Source organism: Rhinopithecus roxellana, chromosome 3 (assembly GCF_007565055.1).
Source record: "Rhinopithecus roxellana isolate Shanxi Qingling chromosome 3, ASM756505v1, whole genome shotgun sequence".
NCBI classification, from domain to species: domain Eukaryota; kingdom Metazoa; phylum Chordata; class Mammalia; order Primates; family Cercopithecidae; genus Rhinopithecus; species Rhinopithecus roxellana.
In genome coordinates, this window is record NC_044551.1 from 172,357,447 (window position 1) to 172,376,969 (window position 19,523).

General features: G+C 47.0%; 1 protein-coding gene across 7 annotated transcripts in view; it reads right to left on the minus strand.

Moving 5' to 3' along the window:
- The window catches only part of HRH2 (histamine receptor H2), a 52,659-nt gene extending 49,245 nt beyond the window's left edge, over nt 1-3,414 (minus strand). For all 7 annotated transcript variants that reach the window (XR_004056439.1, XM_030927766.1, XM_030927768.1 and 4 more), the window contains exon 1: nt 3,285-3,414. The gene's annotated coding sequence lies outside the window, so the exon portion shown is untranslated. The remainder of the gene's footprint in view (nt 1-3,284) is intronic.
- Between the last annotated feature and the right edge of the window lie 16,109 nt (nt 3,415-19,523).

Here is a 19,523-nt window from a genome sequence, read left to right on the forward strand (position 1 = left end):
ATAGTGTTGTCATGAGAACATAGTAAGAATACAACAAATAACAGATATTACTGATATAAATAATTTTGTATTTCTTCTAAGGGGCCTGCCAGGCCTCGACATAGTTGCCCCTATTACTGACAAGCCTTCATGTGCCAGCTGCATCCTGGGTGCTGGCAAGGAGGAGACAGGTTACATCGTCCCCATCTTTAAGGAGTCCTGGGGGAGGAGCATACCTGTAAACTGTGGGGTCCTAAAAGATCTGGTTTGAATGGAATCTTGCAGGAAGAGTAGGATGGGGTTGCTAAGCAAAGGAGGGCATTGCAGGCAAGAGAAATTCCAACTGGGAAGTTTGGAGGTGGGCAAGAACACAGTTCATTCTGCCAGCTGGATGTGGATTGTTGTAGGTGGACCAGCAGAGGGTGGGTGGGTGGGGTAGCTGGAGGCGAGAAGGCTGGCCAGAGATTAGACCATCATGAGCCATGTATGCCAGTCTGAGGACTTTGGTCTTGATCCACTTGGTAATGAGGAGTCTTGGAATATTTCTGAGCAGGGGAGCAGTAGCCTCAGCTCTGTATTACCAAATTGACAATAGGATAAAGGATGCATCAGAATTGGAGGGGACAAGATAGGAGACAAGAAGATGGTGAAAATTTCAACCTGGAAAACACTACTTGAACCCTTTTAGAGACAATTCAGTCTTTATTGTAGGCCTGAGACAGGGCACCCTCAGATACAGTGCACCCTTACTGAACCATAAGTTACCTTTTTTTCAATCAGGCACCCTCCTCCCTGCTCTCAGAACTCGAAGCCAGGTAGTCCACTAATTATTAAAGAACATGCTCATTGCATAGAATCTGGAAAGTCAAGAAAAAGTAGTCAGGGAACACATCTCCCACAACCCCAGCATCCATGGGCAAACACTGTAAACACTCTTTAGCCTATTTCCTTCCAGTCTTTTTTCTAAGCTCTTGCCACATATTTGGGATCCTGCCATCTGTATGCCGATGCAAAACATGTTTCCATTCACTAAAAACTCTCAACTTTTGGTGGTCACATGTGTGTCCCATAATTTTATTGATTCCCTACTGTTGGATATTTAGGTACTTTGTGACTGTTGATGAATATCTCTGCACATGAAAGAGGCTCTGTTCATATCTCCATCCTTTCATTTGGATGTACTCCTCTTCTTTAAAACATTTTTTGGCAAAGGAACCTCTCTAGCGTGCTGGGACACCCTTTTCCCCATCATCAGGGATTTCTTCCTCAAGTCTGAATTAAATCTTTGGGACTGGAACTTAATCCTGTTTCCCTTACTATGGGGTGCTGGCGGAGATGGACCACAGCTGGTCTTGTTTTTCCCATGGAATGTTGCCTGGGAGGGTCAGTAGTTAATCATCAGCCGAGAATGGAGAGTGGGATGTGCCTGTGAGCTCAGGAGAATTAGCCTAGACTGAGATAAATAAAGACAAGGTTAACCGGGACAAGGTGATGGAGGAAGCAAAGAAATTGGTGGACTGGGGTGAGTCAGTCTGATATCGGCATCCTATGTAGTACTGAGTAGTGACCTTCCTTCCTTCCAGACCCTGAGAGAAATCTCTTGGAAAGAGTACCCCAACCCTGCTGCCAGCCTTCAGGCTCACTTTCTCCAGTGCTTTGTAGCAGCCCTTCCTACGACACATGGAACAAGTAGCCAGTGCTGATGGCGCACATGCCATGTGCCAGGCTCTGTGCTATGCCACAACTTATACAGTCATATTTTGGGGCCAGCACGATACAACCAGAAGCACCCTGGAGGCGGGCAGACCTGGTTCCAGTCTCTGCACAGGCACTTCCTACTGGTGTGACCACATGGCAATCATTTACCTCTGAGAACCTCAGTTTCCTCATCTGTAAATTGGGATTTGATGGCACCAGTTTCCCAGGATTGCTGTGGTGACTCTAACCAATGCCAAACTCGTAATGTACCAAGTACCAGGCCTGCAAGGAGCAGGTTCTCGAGATAAGTTATTTTCTCATGATATTGAATTCTCCTTATATCCCAGCTCAGATATAAGGAGAAAATGCCACCATCCAGACCCAGAGATGTCAAAAAATGTAATATATCCAATTGCCTTGGATAACCTCCAGGGACAGGAAACTCATTAGTAGGGAGGAATTTATAACTTCCTTTTATAAATAAGGAAACTGAGGTGCTGAGAGATTATGCCAGGAGTCTTCACAGGACAAAAACTGCCATCTGAGAGATGTCATGTCTTAGAAGAGCATCAGCCTCAGGATAGGTGTGGAGTGGAGGCCGAAGCTTCTGGGCCCCCCACGTTCCCTAGGCCCTGCCCTGCTTCATGTCCAGCCTGGCCACCACCCAGCTTCACCGACTCACCCTCTCTGGCAAAGGACACAAAGGGGACCTAGAACATAGAAATGACTTCCCAAGAGGCAACCATGTCCAGGACTGGGCCCACCTGAGCTAGGGCATGACAGCTGCCACTGGGGGCCACCACAGCACACAGGCACTTTCCTGCCCAACCTCGTTCACCTCACAACACCTCATGGACAGTGTGGGGGGATTAGCATGGCCCTGAGGAGGAAACTGAGGCTCTCAAGCTCAAGGTCAATGCGCAAACTGGGATTCCTGTCAGAGGCCACTTGCTCCGCTCATCCCACAGGCGAATCCACGTCCAGATGTCCCCAGCAAGGACTCCCACCCGCTAAGCGCTGCCTGTCGTGGCTCCAGTCAACGGTCGTCGGGCAGCAAGCAGCAGCCCAGCGGGATGAAGCCAGGTCCTTCTCCTTCCCTGAGACATAGAAGCCCCCTCCCCACCAGCCCTCGCCCTCCGCTGGCTTCCCTTTAGCAGAAAGTTGCTCCATGCTCCGACAGACACATCGCCGCGAGAAAATGCCACCACCCAGACCCAGGGACAAAACGGGGACTGTTTCGGCGCAAGTGGACTTTCCAAATCCACCCCTCGCAGGCAAAGAGGACATAAAGCCGAACCGCGTCCCGAGCACCGCCGCGGACTGGGACTGCCTCCCCAGCCCTCAACGCCCCCTTGGGGAAGGCACAACCCCGGCGGTCACAGAGAAGGAAACTGAGGCTCACAGGCCAAGCGGAGGCATCTGCCCAAGGTCAGGCACAGCCAGGGAGCGGTGGGGCCGGGTCTCGAACCCGGGTTCGGGGCCACGACCGCCGCCGGGGATCCCGGAGCAGCCCCTCAGGCGGCTCCGCCAGCTCACGACGGGTCCCCAAGCCCGCCCGGGACCCCACCCCGAGCCGAGGCCCCGCGGGGAGGCGGCGGCCGCGTTACCTGGTGCTGCTGCCGCGGGCGTTGGCTCCGCACCCGGTTCGCCTCGGTCCCGCGCCCGCGCCGGCTGCGCTCCGGGCAGGGATGGAGCGGGCGGCGCGCGCACGGCCTGCGCCCCGCGCCTCGCACCCACTTCCTCGTCTCCGCCCCCAACTCGCTCCTCCTTGCTCTTAACGCTCCTTCCCTTCCTTCCCTCTCCAAGTCTCTCTCTCTCTCTCTCTCTCTCTCTCTCTCTCTCTCTCTCTCTCTCTCTCTCTCTCTCTCTCTCTCTCCTCTCTCTCTCTCTCTCTCCTCTCTCTCTGCGCGCACACACCCACATTTTCTCCTCCAGTCTCCCTCTCCCACGGTCTCACCCACTTTCTATTTTCCATTCTCCTTCACCCTCCCTCCTCATCTTACCGACTCTGACACTTGCCCCTTCCTCCTCCTTTCCGACACACTGCCCCCTCTTTCTCTCCCTTTCCTCATTGGGCGCCCAGGGCCCAGCTAGAGTCAGGCTAGAAGGGGGAAATAACTAGTTTTGAGGAAGAGCTTGAATAATTCTGGAATCTGAAATCTAGAAACACAAATGCAGAAATTAATTAGTTCAGGGGTTATTAATTACCAAAAAAAAAAAAGTCAAGAAACTTCAAAAACCCTAGAGTGGCTTTGTTTTGGTTGAAGGAAGGGATGAAGAGAGAGAGAAGTAAGGAAGTGCACTTTGGGAAAAGGGGTTTTGGGGTAAGGAGAATAATGCCCACCTTCCAGATGAGAAAACCAAGGCTCAGATGGAAAAACCCGTCTCCTGAATATCAAGATATTAAGGCCACTGTGCTAACCACACAGATCTCCTTGGAGGGAGCCTGGGTGGGCAGGATGGTGAGAGATTTTCGCCAGGCCTGGACAGCAGCCCAGTGCCGGGGAGGCAGGCGGTCAGCTGGGCTCACCCGGTTTGCTTGGGGAGCCTGGTGTGTGGAGGGGGATTTCCGTGCAAGCTTGGCAAAGGATGGTGAAAGCGAGGAGGGTTCAGCTAGCATGCATTTCAGACACATGCCACTGCTGATTGATGCACCACCTCAAGCCATTCTGTCACCACGGACCAGCCCTGTGCCAGGGGCTGTGAGGCAGAGGACGAGGGGCCATGGTCCCCTAGGTCTCAGTTCACAGCTTCTGGGGAGGCTATTGCTGCACTATGCATCCAAGTCATTGTCATCTTGGAATGACAAGAGCCTCCAAACTGGTCTTCTGGATGCCTCTCTTGCTCACCTGCCATTCACAAAGCAGCTCAGATAATCTCTGAAAAGTGTAAATCAGATCGTGCCTGTCTACTTCCCTGCTTCCAGACCTCCCGTGACTTCTTGCTATAGTTCAAGTAAAATCCAAGTTCCTTGTCACTGCTAAGAGGCCTCACCCTACGTGGTTTGCTAGAGCCACCTCTCGGATCTCATCTCTCACCACTCTTTACCTCTCTCTCTATACCTCAACCACAGTGGCTTCTTCCCCGTTCCTGGACTAGGCCAAGCAGACCATACCACAGGCCATTTGCACAGGTTGTTTTTTCTGCCAGGAAAGCTCTCCTCTGTTGCTGTAGCTGCTCGAGCGTCACCTCCTCGGTGAGCCCACCCCTAACCGACTTATCTGAAGGAGTCACCTTCTTGCCTATAGTGTTTTTCACAGCAGCCCCTTTTATTGTAATTAACACAATTATCACTGCCTAAAATTAATTTGTTTTTCTTTTTTCCTTTTTTTTTTTTTTTTTTTTTTTTTTTTTTTGAGATGGAGTCTTGCTCTGTTGCCAGGCTGGAGTACAGTGGTGTGATCTCAGCTCACTGCAACCTCTGCTTCCCAGGTTCAAGCGATTCTCCTGCCTCAGCCTCCCGAGTAGCTGGGACTACAGGCGCTCACCACCACGCCCAGCTAACTTTTGTATTTTTAGTAGATATGGGGTTTCACCATATTGACCAGGTGTGTCTCAAACTCCTAACCTTGTGATCCACCTGCCTCAGCCTCCCAAAGTGCTGGGATTACAGGCCTGAGCCACCATGCCTGGCCTATTTTGTTTTTCATTTGCTTATATGCTTATTGCCTGCTTTAGCTCACCGGCATACAACTGGGGAAGGATTGCAACCTTATCTGTATTGTTCCCTGTGTCTCTGCAGAGCCTAGAACAGTACCTGGTACATAGTAGATACTCAATAAATATTCACTGAATGAGTGAATGAAAAAAATGCTATAACAAAGAGGTTTAGAAAATGAAAAAGTTGATTGACCCTGACAAAGGAAAAAGAGGATTATCTTCAAAAAGATTACTTTACAGGCCAATCCTAAAAGAAAAGCAACATTTTACAAACTGGAGAAGAGGGGAAGGACTGTGCAGGTTGAGGTGACAGCACAGAGAAAGGTACTGAGGCGTGAGGTTCAGCACAGCTGCAAGCCAAGGTATGGGGAGCACAGACAGAACCACGAGACAAGGCTGGAGAGGCCAGTGGGAACCTGATCCAGGGATGCCTGGAGGACTCAGATGGCAGTTTGGACTTGATCCAGTTAGCAATAAGGGGGTTATGGCAGGTCTTTAAGCAGGGGATAGCTGAAAAGGCTGGGATGTGTGTCCTAGAGTAGAGAAGGCTCCAGTGACCTTCGTCTCTTTGAAGGAACTCTGTGCAGAGGGAACAGATGAGACAGCAGCACTGAGGCTAATGGTAGAAATAGAATGAGATGCATTTCCACTCAGTAAATAATGTGTTTTTAAAGGAGCTGAAGAGGAAAACGGGCTCCAGGGTGGTGGAATCACCATCCACGCATCTTCAGTGCCCCTTCCGGAAAGAGGTTGATGTGCCTGGGACTTGTGTAGCTGCTGATGTGCTGGTAGAAATGATGTGTATTTCTTCTGAGCAGAGGCTTTAGGGCCAGGAGTGCCTGCCATGTTCCTTTCCTAGTCTGCCACAGGACTGGCACCATTCAGGTGTTGTGCCAGGGAGAGGCTGCTCCATCACCTGGGTCCCAGAGTGAAACCACAGAGGCCCAGCTGGCCCCCAGGGAACATGTGGTGTAAGTAAGAGATACTTACATTACATGCTGTAGGCCATTGCAGTTTCTAGAGTCATCTGATATTGCTGGATAGTCACGGTCCCTTGGTCTGCCTTAGTGAGTCACAGGCTCACCCAGGCTGGTTCCAACACTCACTAGCTGTGATGGATTTTCAAAAACGAACCTGGCAATTCAGCCCAGGCTTCTTTGCAATGGAACAGCACCTCCTATGGAGAGGTGGAGTGTATTTCATTGCTCCTTGAACTTCGGACTGACCTTGAGACTTGCTCCAACCCATAGAACCCAGTAGAAGTGATGCAGTGTGGCTTCTGAGGTTAGGCCTTAAGAGACGTGGCAACCTTGCCTTTCCCCTTCTCAGAACAATACCCAAGACCACCACGCTGTGAAGCTATCTAGGATGAAAGACCATGCGGAAAGAGGTGCTCAGCAGTCGCAGCCCTCACAGCAGACCCACTAGCTGAATGCAGCCACATGAATAAGCTCAGGTGGGGCCAGCACAAGAACCACTGTTTAAAGCTGGTGGAGTGGTTTAAAGTGGTGTAAAGCTAGCTCGAGTGGTTTGTTATGCTGCAGTGAATGACTAGGTAAGTGGCGCTGGGAGAATCAGCAACCATCTTGAAGACCATTTCCTTGGCTAAAAAATAAGCATAACAGTAACGTTATCCTTGTAAAGAGACTGTTTTAAAGAGACTGTCTCTTGTAAAGAGACAATGTCTGTTGTAAAGTGTGTGGATGAGGCTCAGATTTTTTTAAAGAAAGGATATACAATTCATTTATTCATTCAACAAACGTGTATTGAGTACCTACTGTGTATGTGTCAGGCCCTGGGTCTACTCTGGGATGCAGCAACAAGCAAGATAGGCAAGGACCTGCCATGCTAGAGGTAGATGAAACGAGCCCAATAATTCCAGCTACAGATAATTGCTTTGGGGAAAGCCAACAGGGTAAAGTCATTGAGAGTGACTGGGCTAGCACTTTGTTTAAGATACTTAGGGAAGGATTTTCTGAGCCTGTGACATTTGCACCAAGCCAGGCATTTGTAGAGAAGTGGGAGCAGCCTCCCTGTGAAGGACCAAGAAGTGCAAATGCTCCAGGGTAGGGCAAGCTTGGCCTTGACAAGAAACAGGGACAAAGTCAGTGTGGCTGGGTGTATGAAGAAGAGGGACAATGGCCAGAGATGGGGTTGGTGCAGGGCTTTATAGGCCATGGTAAGGTGGTGGATTTCATCCTAAATGCAATGGAGCTGTAAAGGTTCTAATAGGGTGGTGATATCCTTCAAACACTGTAAAGTGATTTCCTGCTGGAAGCAGTTCATGGTTGGCCACCCATCTGATCAGGACAGCACTGTTGACCCTGTCCAGCTCTCAAAGTTTCCAATTCTGTGCTAGATCTGAAAACCTCTGGAAGCTCCTAAGCATCTTCATCATAAAAGGAGTCCTTGTTGTTACGAATAACCAGAATTGAGGCTCCCTGCCTTGCTGGAGGGCTTTGGGATCTGATGGCCCGAAATCCCTTCTGGCTCTCTGTATGTAACAAGAACCATCTTTCAAAGGAAGCCGAAGAGGCCTCTCATTCTGAGGAAACCCAAACCACTATTGGACCAAAATAGAAAAACGTATTTTCTTTGGAATGAGTAATCCCTGCTGAGTCTGACTGCTTGAAATCGGAAAACAAAACAAAATAATAACAACCAAAAAACCCCATAAACCCAACAATTAAGATACTGAATGACATGGTATGGTAATAACTTTTACCCAAGTGGTTTGTGGAAAATTCTGATAAAAACCTACTGGTTTTTGTCATTGGTTATTTCTTGTCTGCATCCTGTGCTGTGTGGTAGCTCTGGGTTTGTGGTAGGGCACCTGAACTGTGGTCGGGCTGTGTGGGTGCAGATTTCCTGGCTGTCGTGTGCTGAGAACCTTGAGAGAAGTATTGGAAAGGTCTGGGGCCTGGGAGTCCCCAGATGGATACAGCTAATTCCTGCCCCACCCGTGCTATTCTGGAGACCCCAGACTTAGCTGCTTCCCCCAGCATCTCTGAAATTACACAATGACCCAGTTTTGGCTTGCAAGGGGAGGAGGGAACATCGTTTGTTGACTATCTACCTGTTTTCTGTATACTGTGCTAAGTTCTTTGGTTACATCATCTCTAGTAATTCTCATCACAGCTCTGTGAGGCAGATACTCTTATTTCCTCTAAGTTACAGATAAGGAAACTGAGGCTCAGAAAGTCAGATATGTCTCCCAGGTTCCACAGCTAGCTGGGGGATTCACTTCACCAGGTTTCTGCTTTTAACCACTCTGCTCTCCTGGTCCACTCAAACAACAAAACAGACTGTTCTATGGGGACCTAGAGTAGAGAATGATTCAGCCGGGGGTGGAGAGGGATCCAGGAGGCAACTTTTATAGCGGATCTGGAAGCCTAAATAGGACTTTGTTCATGGGAAGGGTGGGGAGGGATGTTTCAAGCAGAGACAAAGCATAGAAGGACATTAAGTATGAGGTGTTAAGAGGGAAAAAGGGACAGTGGTATTGTTGAGTGATGGGATGGAGAGGTGGGTTGGGGTAGAGCATAGAAGCCCTTGAACATTCTGCTAAGAAGCCTGGGCTGCATCCTGGTGGCAATAGAGGGTGGTCAGTGCAAAAGAGAATGTTCATCTGAGAGATGGTGAGCGGGAGAACATTCTCCCTGGTGACTGATAGAAAAAGGAACAAACTCAGGCATCTTCTGATGTCAAGGAACAGAGATGCCTGGAACTGGCTCAAGCATGCAGGACTTTATGGAACTGAAATTCAGGAGGTCATGAAAAAAGGCTGGGACGCACAGCTTGGTCTCATGGAACCTGGACAGTCTTCCGGCAACATCTATTCCTTTTTTCTGCCTCTCCTGGAAAATCATCTTCTTTGTCTCCTTGAGCAGACTCATGTCCCCAGTTCTGAATCCCCTATACTTTTCACTTCCATGGTATTGCTACTGGGGCTCTGCTTGGGCCTCAAAGCTACGTGACTCACAGATCCATGGCCCAGCACAAGTTGACTACAGCTTTGAGTCTCTTAATTCAGATCATAAGAAAGATAAGATCTGAGGGAAGTGACTTGTAAAGTACCTAAGAGAAAGGGAAGGGAAGTAACATTTTCTTGAGTGCTTACTATGTGCCAAGTGGGCACATGAAATATCTCAGTTAACCTCACAATAGCCTCACTGAGCAAAGGGTACAATCTCCATTTTTGCAGGAAGGAGAGTGATATGGTTTAGATAGCTTCCCCTCCAAATCTCAGGTTGAAATATAATCCCCAATGTTAGAGGCCTGGTGGGAGGTGTTTGGTTCATGCAGGCAGACCTCTCATGAATGGTTTGGCACTCTCCTCTTGGTGATGAGTGAGTTCACATGAGATCTGGTTGTTTAAAAGTCTGCGGACCTCCCCCCACTTGCTCTCTTGTTCCTGCTTTTGCCATGTGATGTGCCTGCTCCTGCTTTGCATTTCACCATGATTGTAAGCTTCCTGGGACCCTCACCAGAAGCTGAGTAGATGTTGGTGTCATGACTATACAGCCTGTAGAAGCAAGAGCCAATTAAACTTCTTTTCTTTGTCAATTACCCAGCCTCAGAAATTTCTTTATATCAACGCAAGAATGACCTAATACAAAAAATTGGAACTAAAGAGTAGAGGTTTGCTGTAAAGATAGCTGATGATGTGGAAGTAACTTCGGAACTGGGTAATGGGCAGAGGTTGGAAGAGTTTGGAGGGCACGGAAGAAGACAGGATGATAAGGGAATGTTTGGAACTTCAATTGGCTAAATAGTTGTGACTAAAATGCTGATAGTGATGTGGATGGTGAAATCCAGGCTGATGAAGCCTCAGTTAGAAATGAGGAACCTGGCCAGGCACAGTGGCTCACACCTGTAATCCCAGCACTTTGCAAGGCTGAGGTGGGTGGATCACTTGAGGTCAGGAGTTTGAGACCAGCCTGGCCAACATGTTGAAACCCTGTCTCTACTAAAAATTTTTAAAAAAATAGCTGAGTGTGATGGCATGTGCCTGCGGTCCCAGCTACTCAGGAGGCTGAGGCAGGAGAATCTCTTGAAACCAGGAGGAGGAGGTTGCAGTGAGCTGAGATCATGCCACTGCAGTCTGGCCTGGGCAACAGAGCAAGACTCTGTTGAAAGAGAAAGGAAAGAAAGGAAAGAAAGAAAAGAAAGGAAGAAAGGAAGGAAGGAAGGAAGAAAGGAAGGAAGGAAGAAAGAAAGGAAGGAAGGAAGGAAGAAAGGTAGGAAGGAAGGAAGGAAAGGAAGGAAGGAAAAAAGGAAAGAAAAGAAAGAGAAGAAAGAAGGAAGGAGGAGAGGAGAGGAGGGAAGAGGAGAGGAGAAGAGAGGAAAGGAAAGGAAAGGAAAGGAAAGGAAAGGAAAGGAAAAGAAAGGAAAGGAAAGGAGAGAAGAAAGAAATGAGGAAACTATTGGCAACCAGAACAAAGGTCACCCTTTATATGCCTTAGCAAATAACTTGGCTATATTGTGTTAATGCCCTAAGGAACTGTGAAAGTTTGAACTTAAGAGTGATTACCTAGAGTATCTAATAGAAGAAATTTCTGACCAGCAAACCCTTCAAGATGTGGCCTGACTGCTTCTAACAGCCTATGCTCATCTGTGGAAGCAAAGAAATGAGTTAAGTTGGAACTTATATATAAAGGTAGGGTAAAAGTTTGGAAAATTTGTAGCCTAGTCATGTGGTAGAAAAGAAAAGCCCATTGTCAGGAGAGGAATCCAAGCAGGCTGTGGAGCAACCACTTACTAGAGAGACTTGCATGATTAAAGGGAGTCAGGTGCTGATATCCAAAACAATGGGAAAAGTCCCTGAAGGCATTTCAGAGCTCTTCTAGGAAGCCCCTCCCATCACAGACCCAGAGGTCTAGAAGGAAAGAATGGTTTCCCAGGCCAGGCCTGGAACGTCCATGCACAGCTGCAGGACACTGCTCTCTGCATCCTGGTAGCTCTAGCTCCAGCCTCAGCTCAAAGGGGTCCAGGTACAACTTGGGCAGCAGCACCACAGGGTGCAAGCCATAAGCCTGGCCAGTTTCCATACAGTGTTAAGCCTACAAATACTCAGAATGGAGGCATGAAGGAGGCTTGGTGGCTTCTATCTACATTTCAAAGGATGTATGGAAAAGCCTGGGTGCCCAGACAGAAGTCTGCTGCAGGGGTGGAGTCCCCACAGAGAGACACTATTAGGGCAATTCTAAGGGGGAAATGTGGGGTTGGAGACCCCACACGGAATTCCCACCATGACACTGCCTAGTGTAGCTGTGGGAAGAGGATCACTGGCCTCCACCCCCCAGAGTGGTAGATCCATTGGCAGCTTGCACCCCAACCCTGGCAAAGCTTCAAGCATCAACTCCAATCTTTGAGAGCAGCCATGTAGGTTACACACAACAAAGCCAGAGGGGCAGAGCTACCCAAGGCCCTGGGAGCCCACCCCTTCACCAGTTTGCTCCAGCTGTGGGACATGGAGTCAAAGGAGATTATTTTGGAGCATTAACAGTTAACAAATGCACTGCTGGATTTCAGATTTGTGTGGGACCTGTTGCCTCTTTCTTTTGACCAATTTTTCCCTTTGTGAGTGTTTATCCAATGCCTGCACCACCATTGTATCTTGGAAGTAAATAACTTGTTTTGACCTTACAGTCTCATAGGTGGAAGGAGATGAGTCTCAGATGAGACTTAGGACTTTGGAGTTGATGTTGGAATGAGTTACAATTTTAGGGGACTGTTGGGAAGAGATTATTGTATTTTGCAGTGTGAGAAGGATGTAGGAATTGGGGGTCCAGGGGTGGATAAGATAGTTTGGATATTTGTCCCCTCCAAGCCTCATGTTGAAATGTAATCTCCAGTACTGGAGGTAGGGCCTAGTGGGAGGTGTTTGGATCATGGAGGCAGATCCCTCATGAATGGCTTAGCACCATCGTTTGGGGATGAGTGAGTTCACACAAGATCTGTTTTTTTTTAAAGTCTGGGACCTTCTCCTCTTGCTTTCTTGCTCCTGCTCTCACCAAGTGATGCACCTGCTCCCCTTCATCTTCTGCCATGATTGTAGGCTCCTGAGGCCCTCACCAGAAGCCAAGCAGATGCTGGTGCCAGGCCTGTACAGCCAGCAGAACTGTGAGCCAATTAAATCTCTTTTCTTTATCAATGACACTGTCTCATTTTTTTTTTATAGCAACACAAGAACAGCCTAATATAAGAAATGACTTGTCTAGGGCCTAACAGTAAGGAATTAGCAGAGCATGAGAGTTAATTTTATTTGTCACCTTGGATGGAGCCATGATGCCCAGATATTTGGTCAAACATTATTCTGGATGTTTCTGTGAGGATGCTTCTGGGTAAGATTTCCATTTATGTTGGTGGATTTTGAGTAAAGCAGATTGCCCTCCACATTGTGGGCAGACTATTCAATCAGTAGAAGAGCTAAACAGACCAAAAAGACTGATCTCCCTCAAGCAAGAGGGATTTCTTCTTACAGAATTTGGACTTAAACTGCAGCATTAGTTCTCTCCTGGGTCCAATATATATCCTATTTATTTTAATTCTCTGGAACACCCAGACAAATAACCAGAGTAGGAACTCTTAGTCACCTACTAGAGCAAGAATGGGAGAGAACATTTTGGGCAGCTGGGGGGACATGTTGACTGACACGGGCATCCCAGGACTGGGGACTTTAGTAAGAAACTAATAGCCCAGAATACAGGGAAAGCCAGGTCTAAGAATCAGCCCAGGCTGAGCCCCTGGGAGCCTGGCTGGATCATTAATTAGAGGCCTATGAGATAAGGGACTCAGAGGTGAGGCTAAGGAGGTGAACCTAAGGCCCAGCCAAAGAAGTCTTTGGCAGTTTGTTCCTGGTCTAGGCAGAGACAGAGAGCACTGATATTCACTACAATGATTCCCAACTCCCTTCGCCCCTGCTCTGTACCCACTTCAACTGCTGGAAATTTAGAGAACAGCTTTCCTAGCCTCTGTTGCCGCTAGGGGTTGTCATGTGACCCAGTTTGACCAATGTGATGAAGGGACCAGGAAATTTCCTCTTATAATAAGAAAGGCAGACACCAGGCACACCTTCTCCTGCTGCCCCGATGGCTTATCCCATGACCTCCTTCCTTTGATCCTGCAGGTGAGGCAGCCGTATTGTGACCATGAGAACTGAAGAGAAATGGACTCAGAACCCAGATATTGTAAGGCTCCTGGAGAAACCCTGGAAACATCTATTTATCAATGTTTTTGCTGGTGAGCTAATGAAACACCCTATGGTTAAGCTACTGTGAGTCAGAGTGTTTGTTATTTACAGCTGAACACATCCTGATTCAAGGAGGAAATACGTATGTGCAGCAGATATGACTTCATCTCCAATGTGCTGCCCCTCGAGAGTATGGTGCCCGAGTTTTCCTCTGTTTTTAGGATATTCTTTCTCTGCATCCTCTACCTGCTTCCCTCTCAAGCTTAGATATTGTCTTCTCTGGATAGCCAACTTCCAGTTTCTAGGCTGGATCACACACCCCTCCACTGAACTGTCTCAGTTCTGCGTACACTTGCTTTCATAGCATATGTCACATGGCAACTTTTCCACAAGACGTGTGCTGTGTGAGGGCAGGAAAGAAGAAGAGAAAAGGGAGTCAGTGATATCGACCTCTTCAGGAGACTTTCACTTTTATCTCATTGCCCAGACCTACCACACGGTAGGCACCCAGCTGCAAGGAAGGCTTGCAAAGTGACAATTTCACCCTTCCAACTTCTATAGTGGAAGACAAGCAAAGGAGAAGAGTACTGGGAATGGAAGCATGGGTTGGCCACCAAGCAGCATCTGCCACAAATGAGAAAATATTTTAAGTTCTTTGATGTTTTAGCCATAACATTATTTTTATTTTTTTCTAAATGGAAATATTTTATTATTTTTTCCTAATTCTAAAAGCAACAAAGCTTGTTTTAAAAATGGAAACCATATGGGTTATGGAGTGAGGTTCCTAAAATCTTTTTCCTTTAGATATAATCTTATGAACAATTTAATCTATATATTATTTTGGCATAAAATATTTTTTGTCTAAGCAGAAAAATATTTTAGACACTTGTTTGTAAAAGTGGGTTATATAACATATACTGTTTTGTTATCTACTTGTTATTTTTAACTTAAGACTAGCATGGCCATTGTACATAGTTATACAAATAGATATGACTTAACCCTTTTTGCCAGTGGGATAATTTCGGTATTAGTTATCTATTGCTATATTGCAAATTACCACAAACTTAGTGGCTTAAAGCAACACATATTTATTATCTCCCAATTGCTGTGGGTCAGGAATCTAGGCTTTGCTTAGCAGCATTCTCTGTTTTAGGGTCTCTCATTAGACTGAAAAGTGTCTTCCAGGATTGAGTTATCTTCTGAAGGCTTGACTGGGGAAGAAGGAATCTTGCTATGGTTTGAATGTCCCCTCCAAAACTCATGTTGATATTTAATTGTCATTTTGATGGTATTAAGAGGTGAGACCACTAAGAGGTAATTAGACCATGAGGACTCTGCCCTCATAAATGAATTAATGTTATCATGAGAGTGGCTTTGTTATTGTGAAAGTAGGTTATTGTAAAAGCAAGTTTGGTTGTCTCTTCCTTGCTTGCTCTCCCTCATGTGTGCCCTCTCACCCTTCTACCTTTTGCCATGGGGTGATGTGAGAAGAAGGCCCTTGCAAGTTGCTGGAAACTTGATACTGGATTTCTCAGCCCCCAGAACTGTGAGAAACAAATTTCTTTTATTTGTAAAATATGCAATCTGTGGTATTTTGTTATAGCAACACAAAACAGACTAAGACATATCTGCTTCCAAGCTCACTTACATAGTCAACAGAATTCGTTCCTTCTGTGTTGCTGGACAGAGAGCCTGAATTCCTTCACGGCTGTTGGTCGGAGGCTGTCCTCAGCGCCTTTCCATGTGGTCCTTCCCTACTTCCTCAGATCAGCAAGGCAGAGAATCTGCCAGAAGGGTGGAAGTCCCAACCTTTTGCAATCGAATCACAGAAGTGGTACCCACTCAATGCTGCAGTACTGGCTGGAAGCAAGTACTAGGTTGTACCCACAGTTTAAGGGGATGGCATTACACAAAGGCCTGGACACCAGGAGCCAGGGTCATGGGGGCTGCTATCTGCTGTGGTGTCCTACTTGTTCAACTATTTTGCTGAGGCACACTAAGGTTGTTTCCAGTTTTTTCACCAGTATAAACAATGTCATCATCCTTGCACTTATATCTTCATGAACTGGTTCAAGATTTTCTTTTTACTTTTCTTTCTTTCTTTTTTTTTTTTTTTTTGAGATGGAGTTTCGCTCTTGGTGCCCAAGCTGGAGTACAATGGCATGATCTAGGCTCACTACAACCTCCACCTCCTGAGTTCAAGGATTCTCTTGCCTCAGCCTCCTGAGTAGTTGGGATTACAGGCACGTACCACCATGCCCGAGTAATTTTTTGTATTTTTAGTAGAAACAGGGTTTCACCATGTTAGCCAGGCTCAGACCCCTGACCTCAGGTGATCTGCCCACCTCAGCATCCCAAGTGCTGGGATTAGAGGCATGACACACTGCACCCGGCCTGGTTCAAGATTTTCTTTGGAAAATTCTTCATGGTGGAATTTCTTGTTCTAAAGACAAATAGATTAACGGGTAAGTGGCCTCCCAAAGGCTGACCAAATGTGTATGTTCAACATCTGTATGTGAAAGTGGACCATTTCTTGTCACACTCACTAATACAGCATTTAACAATTTGTTAAACTGGCTGGGTGCAGTGGCTCAAGCCTGTAATCCCAGCACTTTGGGAAGCCGAGGTGGGCAGATCACAAGGTCAGGAGTTCGAGACCAGCCTGGTCAATATGGTGAAACCACATCTCTCCTAAAAATACAAAAATTAACCAGGCGTGATGGCCGGTGCCTGTCGTACCAGCTACTCAGGAGGCTGAGGTAGGAGAATCACTTGAACCTGGGAGACGAAGGTTGCAGTGAGATGAGATCAAGCCACTGTACTTCAGCCTGGGTAACAGAACAAAAAATCAAAAACAAACAAGCAAAAAATCTTAAATATTCTTCAATATGATAGATGGAAACTGGAATATTTGTGTTTTAGTTTGCAATTCTTTGTTTCTCAGTAAGGTTGAAAATATTCTGTAATGTTACCAGCTACCTGTTTTGGTCAGGATTTTTTGGTTATCAAGTACAAAAATAGCCTCTTTTTTTTTTTTTTTTTTTTTTTTTTTTGAGACAGGTTCTTGCTGTGTCACCGAGGCTGAAACACAGTGCTTGACCTCGCAGGCACAAGCAATCCTCCTGCCTCAGCCTGAGTAGCTGCAACTACAGGCAGACAGCACCATGCCCGGCTAATTTTTAAATTTTTCTTTTGTACAGATGCGGTCTAACTATGTTGACCAGGGTGGGTTCAAACTCCTGGCCTCAAGTGATCTTTCTGTCTTGGCCTCTGAAAGCCCTGGGATTATAGGCATGAGCCACTTCACCGTGCCAAAAAAGCCATTTGAACTAGCTTATGTGTAAGCCATCGCACCCAGCCTGCAATTTTTCTGTTAGGACATTGCTCTTTTTCCTACTGACCTCTCACATATTTTGCAAATTATATCTTTCCTTTGTCTTTATGCCTTTTACAATACAAAAGTTTTAAATTTCAACGTGGTGAGACCTATTGGCCTTATTTCTCACTTCTGACCCTCATGGCATTCTGAGAAAGGCCTTTCTCAACTCAGGGTCATAAAACCTTTCTTTCTTTTATTTTCCCTATGACTTTAACAATTTTTGTCTTACATTATTTGAATATCAAATCCATTTCAAATTGGTTTTTACCGTCAAATTAATCATCTCTCGAATAATCATCTCAACACCATTACTTGGCTAGGCCCTTCTTTCCCCACTGAACTGCCTTGATGTCCCACCTCCCACTGTCTGTAGTGGTTACTGGCAGGGACTATTTGAGTTGGACACACTTGGGTACTGGGTCCCGCTCTGCCACTCACTGGTTGTGTGACCCTGAGTAGGTTACTTAAGGTCTCTGGGCTTGTGCCTCCTCCTTGCAAAGTGGGGATCATCAGGGTTCCAAACTCAGGTGATTGCTGTGGAATGAATTGATCCAGTCCCTCCCAATCACACAGTAACCATCCTCAAGATTACTGTTTCCTAATTCCCCCCAACCCCACTTGAAGAACCTATGTCTGGGCTGTCACTGGTTCCCTCTGTCTGCTCCACCCCAGAATTGCACCATTTACAACCTCCGGTTCTGTAGCCCGTGTTAGTATCCTCCAGTCTGGAAGCTTTTAGAGGACAAGGATGGTGCCTCAGAACCTGGTATACAGTAGGTGCTCAACAAACATCCACAGAAAGAATGACTGAGTAATGTGAGCTCCCCTCCTTGTTATATTTCTTAGACATTTTCTTGGCTATTCTTGAGCATTTTTTCTCCCAAATTAATTTTAATTAATTTGTCAAGATCTTCTCTCGGGCACTAATGGAATTTTTTATTGGCATTACAGCAAATTAATGAGGTGATTTGAGGCGAATTGGCCTTACAGCCCCAGGAACGTGAGCTGCAGTGCATTTACCCAGCCCTTCTTTCATGAGCTTTGCTAAGCTGCATCGTTTCCTTGTTATTGGCCTGGCCTGTTTGCCTGCACGTTTATTCCTAGATGTTTTGCTGTTTCTCTTGCTTTTATGAAAGATGTCTCTTCTCCATTGTAGTGGCCGAGCAGTTAGCATCTTGGGTGCAATCAAGATCCTACCTCTTTCTGGCATCAGTGGTTATGAGCACACAGCTTCAGAGTCCAGTAGATCTGGGTGTGAATTCACTTAATGAGTGTATAATCATGAGAAATGACCCTCCACCTCGAGTCTCAGTTTCCTGGCCTGTGACAGAGAAAAACTAACATATATGCTGCAGTCTTGCTGTGAATATTAAATTAGATATTTTGAGTAAAGCTTTTAGGGTGGCACCTGTACAAATACACAAGAAATGTCTTCTATTACGGTTATTTAGTAATATTACTGGCACAAATATTTTATAACTCTAAACAATGTACTATCATGCTGGGTGTTTTGTTGTTACTATACACAAAAAGTATTTCTGATGCCACACCCCCCACCCCATCTCTTTGGTAACTAGGGGACTGCACTATTTTCTTAGTGCTCTGCCTAATGATCTTTCAGATTCTTGAAAGCAATGTGGATGTTGAGTGTGGAGATGCAGAGAGAGAAAGAGAAATTGCTCCAAGACCGGGTGAAGACTGAGGATGGGGACAGGAAACATTGAAAGGCATGAGTGAAAGTAACAGGAAAGGGTTCTTGGGGGGAAAGGGTGAGAGAGACAGCGAGAGAGAGCAGGATGGGAGGAGACAGTAGAGAAGCGTCAAATGTGATGTGGACTTTGGAGGGAAATCCTCAGCTCTGCCCATTGTCTCTGCTCCTCTGACTTTCTGGCCAAGCGAGGAAGTTACGAGCACTGCCCTTCCAACCCAAGACCTCTGCCTGGGTCTCTCCAGGAGGTCCTTGATCCTCAAGACAGAACAGCTGGACCAACAATCTCAGCACTACAGCTGCCCGCAATGCATCTATGGAGGCCGCAGGTCCCCTGCAGGGCCCCAGATTCCCAGGCCTCACAGAGGCCTGAGCCCATCAGAAAGTGATGTGCCTCCCTGTTGCGCCGGGAGGAGGCTGGCAGAAGGATTGGGAAACCAGCCATGAGGACCTGCATCTGCTGCAGGGCGTGGGCATGGAGAGAAAGGCCAGCAGGCTCCCTGCCCCCCAGCCCTCCCCAACTGAGCTTCTCTAGCAGTCTCAGCGTGTTTCCCTACCTCCGGGTGGGATTCTGCAGGGCTGGAAGGGTTCAAGCATCCTTTGAAATCCAACGCTAAGTTCTTATGACACCGTTTATTACCTATGAACCCTGTGCATGAATGAGTGTATTCTCTCATTCTGGGCCACCAAGTAAATTTCCTGACACAGCCCCTGCAGGGCACGCATGTTAGAAACTGTCAAGGCAGGAAACAGTGCGCTGCAAGTGGGTAATTTGAGCAGTATGTGAGAGGGACTTTTTACAAAGGTGCAGGCAGGCTGAAGAGGAGCCACAAAAGACAGTGCCGCACCCTTGGTGGTTACAGCCAGTCACATTTGCCCTTAGGGCTGGAGTGGACTAGCCCCCA